Genomic DNA, 18,144 nt, shown 5'->3' with positions numbered 1-18,144 from the left:
AATCCAGAGCCACTTGAGACAGCCTGTAGTGCTGGTGTCAAAGAGCCATGGAAACACTAAAAGATGCACAAAAAAAAGGTAAGAAAGAGCACCGGAGGCTTGAAATACTTCTATACTAATAGGGATGGATGTGTAACTCAGTTTCATAGCAAAGATAAGAAACACCCACAATCAGGAAGAGCACTGCACACACAAGCTCCAGATGGGCTCCAGCATCTTCAGTACAACACACGAGGTTCCTTCTTTGAGCTGAATAGAGCAACTATGGGAGAGCACGAGGGCTGTGCAAATTCAAAACTAGGATCAAAAAGAAGTATGAGGAAAGATTATTCCCTATTTCTCCTACCACAAGGAGCAGAAAGCACAGACTGAGCAGCTTTGGACATGGCACAGAATAAACTGCAGACCCATAACCAGGTGTGGATTCAGAGCAGGGAACAGCTCCAGTCCCCGGCTCCTGGGTCAGCACAGAGCTGGCTGAGCTCCACCTCACTGACCCTCATCCTCATCTCAAGAGCTTGTGGAGGTGAGACACAGGGCTGGGGGTCTGATCTGACACACTATGGCATTTTCATGACCGTGCCAATTTCAGCTAGACTTGAAGCCACTCTTGCTCCAGCAACTCAACGAAATTTCTCAGCCACGCCCAAGAGCCACTGCAGTGGATTTTTGTTTCGAATCTCACTGCTAAGGTAGAAACTCAGAAAGGTTAACTTTACACACCGAAACGGATTTTGCCGTGCTGTTTGTCAGATGCATTAAGGTAAGGCAGATAATGAAGAAATCATACACCATTAGTCCTTGAAACCCAAAAAACACTGCTTCATTCAGAGACTCGTCCAGCCTGACCACTGCAACCACTGTGACCCAGCTTCTAAACCTGTACCTCTTCAGAAGCAACAATGCTGCCATTTTTCTATAAAGATGCCTTCAATAATTGAGAGAAAGTTATTTTTTTCTGCAATATTATCTACATTCACATTTGCATGTAAGAATGATCAAGACTAACAAAGTGTATTTTGATGTCATTACCTACATCACAGCACAAAAGGAAAGCATTTATATAAATTGCCTTAAATAAAAGCATACTAAACTATGCAATACTGCTATTTCTCAATAACCTAAAAATAGTTCCCAGTAAATGCAACCACTGTTTTGAAACAAAATATAAAGGCAAAAGATTAAATCTGACTATAGAAATAAAAACTTAGATTTACTATGAAAAGATAATTTCAGCACTTCTTATTGGATAATCATAAGAATTATAATTTTTGTCAAGTTGCTTTTAGATGGAAATCGAACTTCAGTTAGAAATAAAACTACACTTTAATAGGATAATGAGTATTCTTACCTTAAAAGCATATACAGAGAAGGCAGAAACAAAAAAACACAATATTCTGGTATTCATTAAGTAAGAACATAGAATTAAACCAAGGAGAGTTTAAACCACAGAGTTTCAAAATTTGTGGCTTTTATTGTCACCTTGCCCTTCCAGCTGTTACTCTGCTGTCTTTTTTCTTTGTATGAAGACCAGAAGAAGAAACAACTGTCCTTGATTCTTCAGTTTCCAATCATTATCTCTTTCTTACATAAGATGAACCAGTAAAAAAATCAAAACCAGACAAAGCAGCTGTTGGACACATTCCCTCTACACTTCTAGAATTATCTAGAACTGGCTTATTATCAAAACAAACTGGACTCATGTGCTTCAACCAAACCACTTCCCTAAATACACTGGTTTTCATTAAGGGGAGTGACAAAATATATGTTTAAATTTGCTAAGGAATAAGTTCAAAATGTAAGAATTGCCCACAAGAAAAAAGGAGAATACAAAATTAGGCTCCTTCTCCCTCCCCAAAATCTATTTAAAAAGTTTAACAAATAACTTATGATATAAAATACTCACATGAAAAAGAAGAATTTTGCTCATGGCCACTGACTAAAAAGACTCACAGCTAAATTGATTGGATTTTGTTATGCAAAAAGAGGAGAAAAACCTCCCTGGAAGAGGGGAAGATTTCCCTGTGCTCGTGCCCATGGTCACATCCATTTAAAAGGAGTTGATTAGCTCGGTTCAATTGGCCAATTAGTGCTGGATCTGTAACACTTGTGACTGATCCTGGGCTTGCATTATTTCTTAGGGCCATTAGTTTAACCCTCATGGTAACACTTTAAAGAGCAATGAGCAGAGTTAATCCTGGAAGGAATCACTGCCTCCCTCAATAATTTCTTTTTTAGGCTGTGCATTCTGTGAGTTTTGCTGGCCCAACTGCAAGGAAGCATCTCCATGTTCTCCCCCTGCCTGTCTGCTTGGCATTCCCTACCTGGACGTTTCTTTAGGAACCTAATGACAGGCCCTGTAATTTACTTAAAAACACAATTTCAACAATTCAGTGCTTAACACATTAATGGGGGCATGCTTAGAACGTGACATTAGGAAAAAATAAAGACTAATATTTACATATATGTGAGGGAAAGCCTGTAGCACATACCCCTGTCAGGCTTCACTAGCATTTTTCCATACTGCTGTGAAACATGTCAGCTTTTTCAGCACCAGGTCCTCATTCAAAGTTATTGGGCACTAAAGCCAGTGTTGGCCTCCTTTCAAAAGTTGCTTTGACACCAAAGATACTCTCAAAAAACCACAATGGTTTCAGACAAAGCTTTACAGTATAATGGAGTTTCACAGTCCTTAGATTTAAAATTTTTTATATTTTTTTTTTATGATTTCAAGACAAATAAGTTTCTTTTTTTAAACCAGAGGCCACAGCTCCCTGTGCAGAGAGCAAAGTGCATGCTTGAGCTGCAAACGTGCACATTACTACAGCTCCCAAGGAGGGGGGGAATCCTAAAGGGATTTCATTCAGCCAGGCAAGAAAAAGAAAAAATACACCATATAATAAAAATATAAATTGTACAATTGTATGTATTTTCCCAGGTCAAGATAAAAGATATGAAATGCCAGAGCATCACCTGCTCCAGCACAGAGAGGTGAGACACCCACAGAGCCATTTGTAATAAATGTACACCCAGCATCAGAGGGGAAGTGCCTTCACTTCCTGACTTGATTGGTTTCTTCTGGAAACAATGACAAATCTGAAGGTGCTATTTATGGCTTTCTGTCACCCATTGCCAGAAGAAAGAGTGACTGAAGCCTCTCAATACATCAAGACAGAGTTCATCTTCTCCAATCCACTTGATATCTACCTCAGGATCACTGCTGCAGTCCCTCACATCCTTGAAAAGGATTAAGAGACAAACAGCAAAACCTTGCAGGGTTCCCCACCACCACCATTATTTTCAACCAATGACCCAGTTCTGCAAGACAGAGCACCCCTTGAGATATGCTGAGAGCCCTCAACTCCAATCAGCCAAAATGGAAGAGGAGGTCACTCAGCCCTGCATCATTTACTCTCAGAGAAAAATATAATCCAAGATGCATCTCTTCTCTCACTGATCAGTACTCTCAGAGAATCTCAAAGCTGGTTTAATAGCTGCATCGTTTTTAGATAACATCACATTCCACTAATCTCCTTCCCAACTCATCTGTTTGAAGAAAGAGATCATTTCTGTAGTGAACAGAAGTGTTCTCAAGTGTAACAGCAAATAAACCAGTGTAAATGAAGTGCCACAGCAATATAAACAATGACCTTGAACACCAGCAAACTGCTGCTCAGGATGACTCTAGGGACAATAATCACATTTTAAATGTCCATATAATCTGAACAAATTGCTGAGATTACCTTTGTAGTTACAACTCACCTGCACTGTAGGTAAAAGCATCTGCAACCTGTCCATGTGCCATATCCCAATGGGTAGAAAAATCCCCCAAAAAAATATGGCTCCCACCAACTTTAAGTGAAGGGAAATCTCTTACTTGTGCATTATTTACCACAAGTAATCCATGCAGCAAAAACCTTGTGTCACTTAAGGATGTTCTATCTTATAAAAAAAACCACACTTAAAGAGCAGAAATCCCAGTAGCAGAGTGAGGAATTGCAGAAGAGATGGTTGTGCTACTGCAAACCTCACTGAAGCCCTTCCTGCTTCAGGCTTTAACATTATTGCTAACCTGCTTATCCCAGCAAACAGACTCATGAGATCAGCATGGAATACCTGCATGTGTGCAGTTTTTTGGCTCTCCTCTCAGGACTCTTCCCCAAACCAAGTCAACAAAACATGACTGAGGGTCTGGGGTTTCTGTGACACCAACATCCAACAGGTGTTGTACTGGGATGATTATTTTCACAGGGAAAATAAATCTGAACATCACTGTCTCCATGAAAAGACGAATGAAGACATCCCAGACAATCCACAAGACGTAAAGAAAGGGAACAAGAGGAGGGGCAGACAGGTGAAAAAAGAGACCTTGGGACCTGGGCTTCCTCAGCTGTGTGGGGCCCAGGCCGCCTTTTTTTGCACAGCTGACCACTCCTCCTGTTAGCGTTCAGAAACACATAATCACGAAAATGATTATATGCAGGTGCTTTGATTAAGAGCTCTGGCTGTCAGGGGTATTCAACCCAAATCTGACTCCGACCATACGTTTGGGATGAACATGTTTTTATATTCTATTGTTATATAACTTTCATGTTTAATAATTAAACTTATATTGTTCTATTGTATACATAGATTCCAGCCAAGCATGGCTCCTCGTAGCTCCCCCTTAAATTTCTAACATAGGTTCTCATGATTCTTCTTATGATTACATAATAATTATATTTAATTACTAAACAATCATCACATCTAACAATTATATCATTTATCATACTGCTTACGCAGGTGCAATGATCTGGCAAAACACAAAGCCTAACAATTTCAGAGTCTATCTTTAATGTTCTCCAGGGCCCACTATCACTCACTGGTGTCTGTGGGTGACAATCCAACAATCCCAAGCCAAACAAAGCAGAAAAGTACCCTGAAGACTTATGGTTTTCCACCTTCAAAGGTTGTTAAAGCATTCCCCTACCATTCAGGAGCCACCATGCAGCTTTGCATTAGTTAAAATTCACTAATTTCCCAGAGATGTGGAGAGTCACCTGGAGAGTCCCAACTGATAGGCACAATATCTTGTTCTAGCCTAAGTTCACACCCTCCTTTCTCACAGGGGAACATTTAAACTATTCAAACATGTAATTCCCCTAAGAGATGTCCTATTAAGGATGCAGAGAAAAATTCATGCTGTAATACTTTAATTCTACAGACCAGCCTTTACTAGGAACACTTAAAAAACCACAATCTCACCCATAAATAGGGGCAAAACAATGATGATAATTGTTACTATGATGATGATGATTATTATTAGTAGTATTATTACTATTGCTACTATTATTATCTTATGAACACCACCAATCCACAAAGATTGTGAGCAAAGTCTGGGAAAAAGGAGGAAAAATCAACACAGAAAACGTGTGTCTCACATGCATGAAATTCAACTTAAAAAAATGTATTTATATTCTGTACCCTGGGAACCAAAACTATTTTAAAATCAAAAGAGCATTAATTAGCATCTCAATGCTTCTTTCATAGGTTTTATCAATATAAAGAAAGTGGAAAGAATTATGGATTAAAGCCACAAAAATATATCATTACAATAAAATATCATTGCACTGATGTCAAGGCTTTAAAAATCATAAGATGCTAATATAAATTTAAGACAAAAATTTACTCTCATTTTTTACTTTTTCTGAACTTCAAGAATGCAAACTGCTAAATGTCACATTCAGGACATTTTCAGGATATCACACACTGACAGAGTGCTTGCCTTCAGCACCATTTCAACAAGCATTTGAATCAAAACAACAACAAAAAAATCAACTCCTTCCCTTTTATTCTATTTCTTTACTTTTCAAGTAAGAAAGTATTCCTGAGAGGGAGAATCCCCACGACCTTAAAATCTTTAAATAACAGCCACTTCAAGTTTAAACACCTAAAACTTGACAGTCACTCTCCAAAAGCAGAAGGAAAGGAGCACAAAGTCCAGTCCACGACCAGCAGCAACACTGATGCTCCAAGAGACCAAAACAAAGATGACACATGAAATCTGCTAATCATCAAGCAAGATTAGTCAGATGAACAACACAAAAGAAAGCTGTTATAGGTCCAGAAAACATTTGTAACTTGCACAGGCTACACTGTTTCAAGTCAATGACCAATCTATACAACACAGAATTGCACACTTAAAAAGTCAAGAAACCAAATCCCAAGACAATTCTGTAGCATTAAGGCTGCTGTGTCATTATAGGAACAATGGATGTAATGCAAGCCCTATGGTTTTAGACACTGGAAGCTCTCTCCCCAAAATGCCCCTTGCTAAGCACCTCCAGGTTTAATTTTCCCATGCCCCTAAAGGACACTGTAGTGGATTTAACAAGAATGATTTCACTGTCAGCATCTTCATGTAATTAAGATGCCACGTGCCTCAAGTGCATCACTTGTAGGACAATTACTTAAGCCAGCACCAAATGACTGTATTGGTGTCTGCATCACTGCATGATCATCATGCCACAGCCAAACTTCACAACTGGAAGCACAGCAATGATGTTAAGGTGAATTCCAAGCACGGTGGATTCAAAAGGCAACCACGACAGAAAGGTTGTGGTCTACAGTTGTCACTGGTCTGCCATGAAATGACAAAAATTCCTCTGGAAAGTGGTACCAAAACATACCGTGGCACATGTTGTTTTTGTAGTACTCATTAACATCTTCCCCATGAGGCAGTGAAAGGGCTCCCAGAACATAAAGATCACACCTTGCAAACTCTATCAGTCATTAACATGTCAGCTTTCACTTAATCCACCTTTTCCACACAGCAGCAATTGCTCAGGAGATTTGCCAGTTTACGAATCAGATAAGATAACTCAATACTGGCAAATTAATAGTACAGGGGGAAAAAACAGCAAAGGAAAGCTCATAAAGATCAATAACTACAGAGATGTGCCACTGTTTCCCTGCTGTGTCCCGTGAGGAGGAGCGTGTCAGCTCTAACAGGAGAGGATCCTGAGGTGTCCCAGGGTAAGTGCCCGCCACAGACACACCAAACAATGGCAAAGCCATTCTCCCAGCACACCCATGCCATCCCCTGACTTTGAGTCATTGAAAAAGGCAGTGGGAGCAGCTTTATTTGGTTGTCCATCTTGTCCATAAGCATCTTCCCAACACAGGTTCTGGGAAGAACCAGATTTCATTCTCATCCCTCAATCACGGCAACAATTCACAAACCAAATGCAAAAGAGGAAGTGGCTGAATCGAAGGCAGGAAGGCCACTAAGTGTTCTCCCTAGAGATGATCTTTTAGATAGACAGATACTTTTAAACTTATTTTTTTAATTGTAAAATCCATGTCAGTACCACCTACCAGACAAGAAACCTAGGCTTTCAGTTAATTGATCTATTTTTATCTTCACATTGATTTACTTAGTCCTAACAGTTGGCTATTTTGAAACAGTCATCACAGACCACAGCCAGCATGAGATGCTGTAGATGCTACAAGTTACAGCCCCACTCCTGAAGGAGCAAGACTCCTTGCCATTAACAACTTTTCCTCTTACAAATCGGACCTTTCTGACCAGTTCACACACATGGCAAACCTTACGTAGGTTGCAACAATGGTATTTCTGAAGTTACAAGGTGGACTCTCATTTTCTCCAGAGTGAGTTTTGGTGGTGCACCTTATACTCTGCCTCACAGAACTGTTTGCTATGGTAACTGTTTGCCTGGGCTACTGACAGCAGCCAGCTCCCATGAAGGAAGGAAGGTGCAGCAAAGAAGCAGCAAGTTAGGCCTTTTCTTCTGCTGCAAAACATCTCCCACCAGAATTCTGCTGTCAGAGTGGGTGAAACTGACAGACACGAGGGTTACCATGTACAACCTTTTTATAATGGCAACAAGTTTCTCCAAAGTAGATATAATTGTTTCGCTAAAGCACGCATGTGACTGTGAAACAGACATCACTGGCCTATTTCTCAATAAATAAGGGCCTTGCAGAACTGCAACGGAGAACGTAGTTACAAATTCACAATTAACTGCCCGCGCTGTTTTTCTTCTCCTTTCATTATTTCCACTGTGTAGGGGGTGGCGGGGGGGGGCTTGGTAGCAAGTTTGCAAAAGCCACAGACGGAAAACTTGCTCAGTCCTTCCGATGCGGGCATTCCGCCCCGCCGCTTCCAGCCGGCGCTGCCCGGGCGGGAGCCCTCCCGCAGCCGCTGCCCCGGCGCCGCTCCCTCCCCAGCCCGAAGTTGGCGTCCCGGGGCATCCTCGGCGGCCGCCCGGGCAGTGTCACCGGCGCCCGATTTACGACTTCAGGTGCAGGAGCGGCGGGCAGCGCAGACCGACTCCCCGAGAGACAAAGGCTGTGTGTCGCTCGCCGGAGCGCCGCCGGGCGCGGAGCCGCCGGAGGTGCGGAGCGGCGGCGGCGGGCGCGGCGCGCACACAATGCCCGGCCCCGCGGCAGCGCAGGCCCCGCAGCGCGGGCGGCGGCGCTGCGGGAGAGCCGGCGGCGCGGCCGCGGAGGCGGCGCCCGCCCCTCTCCCCCCACACCCACCCACCCAGCCCGACCGGGAGGCGAGAGCCGCTCGCTGACGGGCCACTTGACGGGGACCGACGCCAGCCGCTGCCCCGGGCGGGACGCGCGCCGCGCCGAGCGGAGCGCGGCCGCGCCCGGCGGGGGTGCGGAGCGGAGCGGCGCGGGGTTTAAAGGTCCCCTTCCACCGCCATTTTGAGGGGGAGGGGGGCGAGCGAGAGGCGCTCGGTGGGCTCGGCCCCCCGCGGGCGCGGGCAGGGACCGGCCCCGCCGGGGCGGCGGCGCGGCGCGCACAAAGTTCCCGCGGGGGCCGGGCGCGTCCTCGGGCGGGCGCGGGGCCGGCCGGGAGGGCAACTTCGGCCGAGCGCGCCGCGGGACGCCGCGGGCCCCTGGCGGGAGCGCGCAGAGTTGCGCGCGGGCAGTTGCGCGGCGGCGCCCGGCCAGCCCCGCGCATCGCTCCTCGGCGCGGCCGAAGGCGCGTCCCCCCCGCGCTGCCGCTGCCGCCTCCCCGCCGCGCTCCGCCTGCCTCTTCCCTCCTCCTCCTCCTCCTCCTGCCTCGCCGCCTTTTTCCCGCATCCAAACTTCGTGAGCCCGGAAAAACCCTCCGGGCCCCGCGCCCCGCCGGCAAAACGCCCCCAACAGCTGCGCCCGGGGCCGCTCCACCCGCGCGCGGGCGCCGCCGCCGCCCGCCTCACCTGCGGGGAGTTTTTCCAGCCCTGCGCTGCTGCCGGGGCTCGGGCTCCCCGGCGCTCCGCTCACTGCCTCATTCCAATATGGCACGGCCCGCCAGAGCGCATGCGCCCGCCGCCCGCCCGCCTGCCTCCCCCCTCCCGCCCCTCCGCCCTCCCCTCCCCTCACGGCTTTTCGGGCGCTCCGGCTCCCTCCTGCCGCGGGCGCGCCGAGCCCGCCGCCGCCGCCTCCGCCCGCCCGGCCCCGCGGGGCCCGGCCCCGACCCCGCCCCCGCCGCGCTGTCCCGGGCTGCTGCCCCCGGACACCTGCTCCCGCCGCGCCGGGGGCAGCGCGGGCTCGGCCGCCGGTAACGGGACGCGCCGCCGCCGCGACTCTACCGGGGCGGGGCGGGCGTCCACGCCCTGCCCGGGCGCCGCGGGAAGGGACACGGCCCGGCGGGCGAGCGGGCGGTCGGTGCCTGCCGTGGGATGCGCGGTCCCGACTCCATCCCCCCCGCCCCGGCGAGGATTTAGTCCCCTTCCCCTCGGAGAGAACCGGCCCCGTCGGTCGGGGCGCGGGGACCGGCGGCGCCCCCCCTCCCCAGCCCCCGCGGGGCCGCGCAGCCGGCGGGGCCGCGCCAGCGCCGCAGTTGGCGAGGAGCGGGCGGGCGGCACCGGCCGTGTCGTTCCCCCCACCCAGGGCGGAGACCGGCGCCCCGCGCACTCGCCGCCGCTGCCCGCGGCGCAGCGAAGCGAAAGAAAAAGGAAGCGGGTTGTGCAACACCGCGCTCCTGCCCGTGCGGCGGGGACGGAGGGGCGGAAAGGGAGAGCCCCCCCGCCCCGATCCGCACAGCCGGCCCGCACCGAGGCCGTGGCCGACAACGAGCCCGCCAGTCGGCGGGGGACAGCGGGAGCAGAGCGCGAAAAGCCTTTGCGCTCCCCGGGAGCGCATCCGCCCGCCGGCGGCGGCGGCCGGAGACGGCGGCGGGAGCGCTGCGGCCGCGCTCCGGTCCGCTCGCCGCCGGGGGGGACGCGCTCCCGGGCCGCGGGCTCTCCGCCGGCTCGCCCAGCCCGCGGGCACCGGGGCTTATTCGTGCGTACGTGCCCTCGCGTCGTGCCGGACACCAGTTGCTACCGACCCGAAATGAGTGTTCGAGGCGAAGAGCGGGCCGATCGAGTGAGCTGTATGGTTTGTCTCTGGAGCAAAGAAGTGCCAACAAATAACCAGAGCGGCAGTGCCGGAACAGCGGGCAGGAAGAACGAATGGAACCATGAAGTTGCTCATTACGCATCCAGCGGGGAGATCGCTCACACCGCTCTGCGCGCCGCGGCACCGCCGAGACGCGCCGGGCTCCCATTGCTCCTGAGCGATGCGCTGCGATGCCAAGCAGGACGGAGCCGGCCACGCAGCTCCTCTCGCAGGAGAGATGCTGCTCTCCACGAGGATAAGAAAGCTCCGTTTCCCCCTGGCTTGAAGCAAAAAAGCGACGACGTTTCCCGTGACGCTCGGGAGCGAGCACAGCGCGCCCGCCGCCCGGGACAGCGGGGCCCGCGCCCGGCGGGAGCCGCCCCGGGGCTCGCAGCGGCCGCGGCGCTGCCCAAGGCCGGCCCCCGCGGGGCTGGAGCGCTTCTTGCCCGCGGTTCCGTTTCCCGGAGCGCCGGCCCGCCCGCTCCCGCTGCCGTTCCCGCCGAGGGGCGGGCGAGGCCCGGGCCCTCCACTAGAGGGGGGTCTCGCCATGCCGATCCGCAGGGCCCCGCCGAGCGCTCCCGGCCCGGCACCGCGCAATTAACTATTCAAACGAAAGCGCTGCCGCACCGCCTAATTGAGTCCCAGCAGACACCGCCTGCATAACCGAGCGCCGCTCCAGGCAGCCCCGGGCCAGCCCGGCCAGGCTCCGACAGTCGCCCGGAACATCTCCGCGGCCACCGCCAGGCACGGCAGGCACCCCCTCCCCTAAGCACAGCCGCCAAGAAACTGAGGACTTGTTCTGCAAAAGCCCCAAATTGGTGTGCAACAGGAAGAAAACCTCAAAAGTCAGGTATCACAAACTTCCCAGGCTGGCAAGAGCAAGAAGCACGCCCTTTCAGACTGCTCGGCGATCCTGGAAATGAGTCCTTGGTACACACAACTGCGTAGAGAAAGAAACGTGACCCACCAGTCTGATCCGTGAAACATCTAAACGATCTTCTATGTCCTATTAATCGTCACTCACAGAAGGACAGCTGTTTACTGAGAAGAACCTTCGCCTGGCCAGCTCCATGACACGTTAACTTTGTGTCATCTCTGGTGATTTGGAGGTTAAAAAGACACGGAAAGGAAGTGGAATCTTGCTGGATCTTCTGGCACGTTAGCAAACTCCTGAAACAGGGGCTAACACACTGCAAATACACATTTCCTCACACGGGGATTAAATCTCCTTATATCCTCTTTGCAGGAATGGCAATTTGTGAGAAACCCAATACCATTTTATTATCCAGTTTGGAGGATGAACTGGGTAACTAAGCTGCCATCAGACAGCCAAGGTGCCTTACTTTTATCTTCAAGGCTTTTCTAGCATCCACTGTTCTGAAACTAGAAACTTTCTAATTTCCAGTGTAAATGTATTCACTACCAATTTATATCCATTAGGTCTTTACCATTTTGCCCTTTGAATTAAATAACTTTGCTTCTCTGATACTTACCTAAAATGTCCCTATAAATAGCAATTAGATCATCCATTCTCAGTCTTTCTGCTTTGCTTTTAATCTTCTCTCCAAATAGGTTTTCCACTCCTCCAGTGTCCTTTTATACCTTCTACCCTGTGTGCAGTGTTCTAAACAAGGTCTTAACAACTGCCTTGTACCACGATATTAATATCTCACCGTCTCCTGAAAATACCTCACTCAATGCATCCCAGAATACATTAGCATTTTTAAGACCACATTACAGTGGCATCATAGTTATCCTACAACCAATAACATACCTGGATTCCTCCTCTTGTAATCTCACATTTGATGAACCTCTGAGCTCACTTGCAGTTATTCTAATTAATCTTTAAGTGCATGACTTCTTGCTATTACATTCCAACCCATTTCTGGTACTCCAGGCAATAGATCAATTGTGCTAGAGCAGTTTAAGATTCTATGCCTTAAAAATATGCGTCTTGTCCTATTTTTTAAGATTATTTACCATTCAGCCTGCTCAGAGGTTTCACCTTTTCCAGCAGCTCACTTTGCAACCTGTCCACACTTTTGGGCACATAGGAAGGTGGCAAATGTTGTACCTGTAAAGCAGCCTGCTCCTGGGCTTCTGTGAAATGTCCTGGCTCCAGGCTACCCACAAATCCCTCAGTATGTCCTATTTCTTCAACCAAAGCTGTCCATGGTGACACATGAATCTCCAAGAACCACAATGGTTCACCTGTTTCCCTACAACCTCTCACTGTTTTGGCACTTGTTTCTGTTTTGGACATTTTTTCTGACTGTGGTAGGCCATTTCTTATACAAAATTAAACTGGGATGCTTCATGCAAAATAAGCCACATGTCTTTTAGGAACCTCCTGATCATCAAAAACTAATTTTCTTTGTTTACATTAAGTGATTAATGAGGAATTCCAAATTTTCCCTGAATTGATCCAGTAAGTCACATATATTGTTAGCATCACACCATCATTTCCTTCACTTGTTCTCTTATATTAGGGGAGACCTGTTTTGAAGCTGAAGTGTTCAAGCTGTGTGAACAGCATTAGAAAATCAGTACCCAGGTTTAAGTGCAGCCAGTTTCCCTGAGCAGGGCTTTCTGCTCCTTTCAGTGAAACATTCAGTTTGCCTTTGTTTTGCTACACTAATTAGCACCACACTCCTGTAGACTGCAAGTGCCAAGAAGTCCCTCTGAATTTTTTTGTGCACAGACAGCAGGCTCAAGCTGTACATCCCTGCACTGAGAACAGGACTGGTGTGGGTTTGCAGCTCTGTGCTCGTACTCAAATGAAACTCGTGGAACAGAGAATTCCCCTTCAGTGAAGTGGGGATAATTAATTTACAGGAACACTGTGTCTGCTTTGAGTCACAGATGTATTCATTCAAATTAGTTACAGGTTGGTTAAAAGCTTTAGTCCTTACTTATAGGATAGATTTGGTTGAGTAAAGGTTGTGAGGTGTATGAAGAACGTGTATTTTTCTTACTGGAATTACTATTTGTGTCTTACATAGGGAATCCAAGAGGGCTTCTGAAATCCTTGGATACCTTGTGACCTTCATCTGCAGCCCAGCCCATTAATGGGGCAGAAGTTGGTGTTTGTGGAGGCAACAGGGCCCTTACAAGAGCTGCAGAGCAAACCAGCATTGCCCAGGATGCCCAAAGCTGAGCTGAGACCAAGCCCAGTCAGTCTGACTCTCCACAGACAGCTGGACAGTGGCTTGAGCTCATGAAGTCTTCCATAACTACAGGGGCTTCCTCAGCAAATGCTGTTAGCTTAGAACTCCATGTCTTCTTCCAGAATGTGCAGTATTCTACTGCAGTGTTAAAGAACATTTGCCAAGGGCTCTTTAACCTTCAGTGCTCTCCACATTTTGTACCTCTGGGATAATAACCAGAGATGTGCAGTTGCCATTTCTGTAGCCAGTGGATCAGACTAAGGCTAACCCAAAGGATAACCTGCTGTGGGTGACTGAGTGACATCCCTGGACTTCTCCTTTGCTCTTCCTGTTTTCAGACTTTGTTTGGCCTGAAAATTATGGCAGTTGTAGTGCTGGTGAAAGGGTCAGCTGCCAGCCTTGTGAAGGACAATCAGTTCATCCTCAAAGGAACCCTAATGCAGGCACAAAGGAAGAGCCACTTGGACTCTGTCCTTTGCTGTTGCTGGTGGCACGTGGGGTGGTGCAGATCAGACCATCCAGCCCCTTCAGTGGCCTGGTTCAAGATGCCCCTGCCATTAGCAGCAGGTGCCAGGTGTGCCAGCAGGGCATGGTGTGGACACTGGGGATGTTAATAGCTACAGAGGCAACACTTTCTTCCAAATATTAGAGACAGTTCTCTTTCAAAGGCATTTTGTTGGCATGCAGAGATGCTTGAGGAGGTTGAGGATGAAGGGTAGAAACAGATCCAAGTGATGTGCTCCATAGCTTCCCTTCCCCAGCTGCCTGCTTTGTGGTTTACAGACTTTAAACTTGGCTTAAGAAGGCTTCAGGCCACACCATTTTAGTGATTTTAGGTAAATGACAAAAAAAAGAGGCTACTGGGCCTTTAGTTAGACATTCAGCTGGCAGCAAGAGCAAAGCTTCTGTAGCCTGGACTCTGCAGCACAGGACACCCATCTTCCACCTTCTCCCTGTTCACCTCCTGAGCATCTTTTATGTTTGACTGCTTTTTCCACCTGCATTTTTGCTTCTTTCTCATTTCTCCTGACTGCTGTACATCCTATTTTATTATTTCCTATTAGCATCTATTGTACCTTACTTGGGTTGTTTGGTTCATTTTACATTTCAGATTAATTCCCAGAACTATAAGAAGAATAAATTCATGGAAGAAACCTGTTCTTTAGCAGCCATGGTGCTGTTCATTTTACATATGTAATTTTCCCCTGCCCTTTTTAAATTCTATTTAGACTTAGCTTTTCAGAGAGTTTTAATTTCTACTTGTGCAACAGCTGCCTGTATATGAGGTCCAGCATTAGCTCTGTTCCCCAGGTTTATGATAGTAATTAAGATATTAGGATATTTTCCATACTATGAAAATCCTCATAATTTTAACATTTTTAACACAGCTGAAGACTTTGCATGTGTAAGGCACTCACACAGGTCACAACAGAGAGGGATAAATTTCTCAGGCTAAAGCCTGGGAGAGATGAGGGGAGAAACTATGAGTAATCTTGCAGTTTTCCTAAATTATAGGCAGACGTGCTTGATGCCCTTTCCCCGGCTCACTGAGTACCAAATAGGAAATTACTGCTAACTCTGAAGATCTGCGATGCCTGATAAAAATACAAGAAGCTCTATTCCTCCCTAATCTAGTTCCTTCCAGTCCTCTCTTTCTTTTTTGGTAAAAAAGACATTTTCCCAGGTCTCTGTGCATCTCCTGCTGCCTCTGGAAGCTCTGTGAGATGGCACAAGAGAAACACCCCAGCCCATAAGAAACAGTGAAACAGTCCCAAAGAGACCCTAACAATGACCTAACAAAAAACCATCACCCACCTCTGAAGGTAAAGCTGAACTGGGAGCACTTCTGTTACTGCTTAAATACATTTCTTTTTTCCTTGGCATCAAAGAGGATGAGAAAGTTCCAGAGGAGAAAAAGGAATTTTCTGTCACCTTCTTCCAGTACAGTTTTAGTAGTAGGCACCTGTATAACTGTCACAGAGGACTGAAATATTGTTTGTGCTTGTGGCAGGCAGAGCACAGGAACATTTAGGCACCACTTGCTTTTTCATGTGCCCATGGTTTTATATCTCTGCAGTGTGGGCTGTCCCTGTGGGCACATTACTGCAACAGAACCAAGGTGGGCTGCAAAACAAGGAGAGCCAGGCCTAGGAAATTCAGAATAAAAATGAAGCAGAGGGGAAGTTGTAGTCACACAACTGAGAAAAGCTGAGTATAGAAATACTCCATAAAGAAGATACTATGAGAACTAGAATATTCACCTTTAGAGAAAAACAAAGCTCCTCTGTTGACATGATATTAACTGTGCTCTTTTATGGCTGTCCTCTTAACATTCCTACAATTTCCCAGCTTCTCATATAATTAAAATGAACCTCTGTAAAGATGGTTTACATCAACACCCACTGCTGAAGTACCCTGGACCTCAGTCAGGCCATGCCCTTCCCACTGTTAATTTTCAAATACTGCCCATATTGTCAATATTTTCACTGTATTTCACTGTGATCTCACCAACTACTTAGAAAGTATTTGCAGGAAGAGATATAGGGAATTCTTTGGGGGCATTTAAAGTGATATAGATGGAAAAGAGAGGGAGACAACATGCTTTTCAGTGATAAAATTCAGATACCACTAGGAGATTGTGCAAGAACAATATTATCATTTACCTGAGAACAAAACCCCAATTTACTGCTTTCAATTTACAGGCAAAGTGATTTTTTTTCCCCCCCCAGATTAAAAACATTTATGTGGTTTTGGAAAATCCTGATCAGCCCAAGCACAGAAAACCATATTAGGAAGACCTATTATAAACAGCAGTAAAGCAGCCCATCTTGTTTCATTATGCAAGCCAAATGAAACACAGAAATTAAGCCAAGAGCGGGAAAACAACTAAGACTTAAAACTGTGTTGGGAATACTCCAAAGACTCATTAACAGATGAAAAAGTATGATTATCTTATTAGGAGTACTACCACCCATACAGAAGCTCTGATCAAAACAATAATTAAACCACCAATAACAATCTCCCTGCATCATTAAATACTTTTGTACAAATAAATTAACTCTGCCAGCCAGAAACATCAAATGGAGATAATTTACCTCAACCAGTTAATAAGTCCAAATACTCAGAAAGCCTCTTGCATTCTTACCTGGGAATGTGCTATCATTCTTCTTCCAAAAAAAGCTTTTAAATAAATGATTTTGACAGCATTCCTATACATTTTTGTATTTACTCCACCACGGATAAATCAATGAACCATGTGGCTTGAGATAACAACCTGTCCCTTTGCCAGTGGTGAAAACTGATTCTCTTCCAACTAGCACATGCAGCTGGGCAGGAATATTTATTTCTGAGCAAAGTAAATGGACACTCAAGTGCAATTGTTGATATGCAGAATCTGGCAACAAATCAATACTGACTTTAAATACCCAATTTATGCCATTACTTTTTAATACCCATGAATCTTGTTAAAATCCCATAGCATGATGTCCTGAAGTGACGCAGCCTGCTTAATTTCTTTTGGTTTGTGGGTTTATCGAGTTTGAGGCTTTAAGAATCCTGTTATTGGTGAGTGTCACTTTCAGGCTTTTCCCTTTTATTGGCTTGCTTTGAAATATCTCTGGAGCTCTACACCTTCACTCAATTTGATTTTTTCCCTATGTCTGAGAAGAGCGCAGGTCTGAATTTGGCAGGTGTGTATTACTGCCTTGACCTTACAGAGGCCATCACTACTGATATCTGGGGTTTTTGGGGCAGATACACTGCCTTTATTTATGCTCCTTTAAGCAATCTAAAGAAGTGTAAATATATTACACAATTTGCCATATCATTCAAAACTGCATTCTTGAGCTACATATATAGCAGTGCATGTATATGTACCATGTTATAGTATTATTATCAAAAATCCAAGATCAGGATGAATAAAATTGCCTAGATTTCCTAGGTCAGACTCAAAATTTGGACAAATATGATGCAGAAGCCAGGAATAAAACAAAAACTAACCTTTCAGATGCACTGCCAAGAATAGGTCAGGGCTAGGATTTATCAGCAAAGCAGCACTTGTGGGGATCTTCAGCCACTCTTGCCCATGCTGGACCTGCTTTGGGGAAAGCAGAGTGGTGTAGAATAAGGGATGTGTTATTCTGGAAGCTTTAACTAGCAGAAAGCTCAAGAGAGTGTAAAATTACTGTTTTGAAATAGATGGTATCCAAGAAACCTTGTGTTACCATGAAGGCTTAATATGTATTTTTAGGAGCACCCCACAAGACAAGTTCAGCCTGTTCATGGAAGTGAGGAGACAGGAAACCCCACTGGAAGAACAGAGGAGAAAGAGAACTTTGTTTTCTGGTGTGCTAGACTCAACACCATTTTTGACTAACTAGTGTTTTAGCCTTGATTTGTGAATATATTACGTGGCTGAACAGGTTTACATGTTTATTCATTTTCTCCCTTAATTTAAGAGGAAGTTGTACAACAAATCTACCTGTAGTGCCCTAGGGAAAATCCAGGCTGTGTCCCACAAGAGATGCAGTGATCAGCACAGCCATGAGCGGATTGTGCCTGGGTTCCTTAGGAAATTCTAGCCAATTTTTGGAGCACTTGT

At 46.7% G+C, this 18,144-nt stretch overlaps 1 protein-coding gene across 2 annotated transcripts in view; it reads right to left on the bottom strand.

Annotated features, from left to right (window-relative positions):
• Positions 1–17,588, bottom strand: part of SFMBT1 (Scm like with four mbt domains 1) — an 81,502-nt gene extending 63,914 nt beyond the window's left edge. The window contains exon 1 of one of the 2 annotated variants that reach the window (XM_036391095.2): positions 17,544–17,588. The gene's annotated coding sequence lies outside the window, so the exon portion shown is untranslated. Of the gene's footprint in view, positions 1–9,215; positions 9,288–17,543 lie in introns of those variants that run through there. The other variant, XM_036391094.1, reaches the window with a different exon arrangement.
• Positions 17,589–18,144: the final 556 nt, after the last annotated feature.

This window comes from Molothrus ater, chromosome 11 (genome assembly GCF_012460135.2).
Source record: "Molothrus ater isolate BHLD 08-10-18 breed brown headed cowbird chromosome 11, BPBGC_Mater_1.1, whole genome shotgun sequence".
NCBI classification, from domain to species: domain Eukaryota; kingdom Metazoa; phylum Chordata; class Aves; order Passeriformes; family Icteridae; genus Molothrus; species Molothrus ater.
This window is presented reverse-complemented; position numbering and strand designations above follow the sequence as displayed.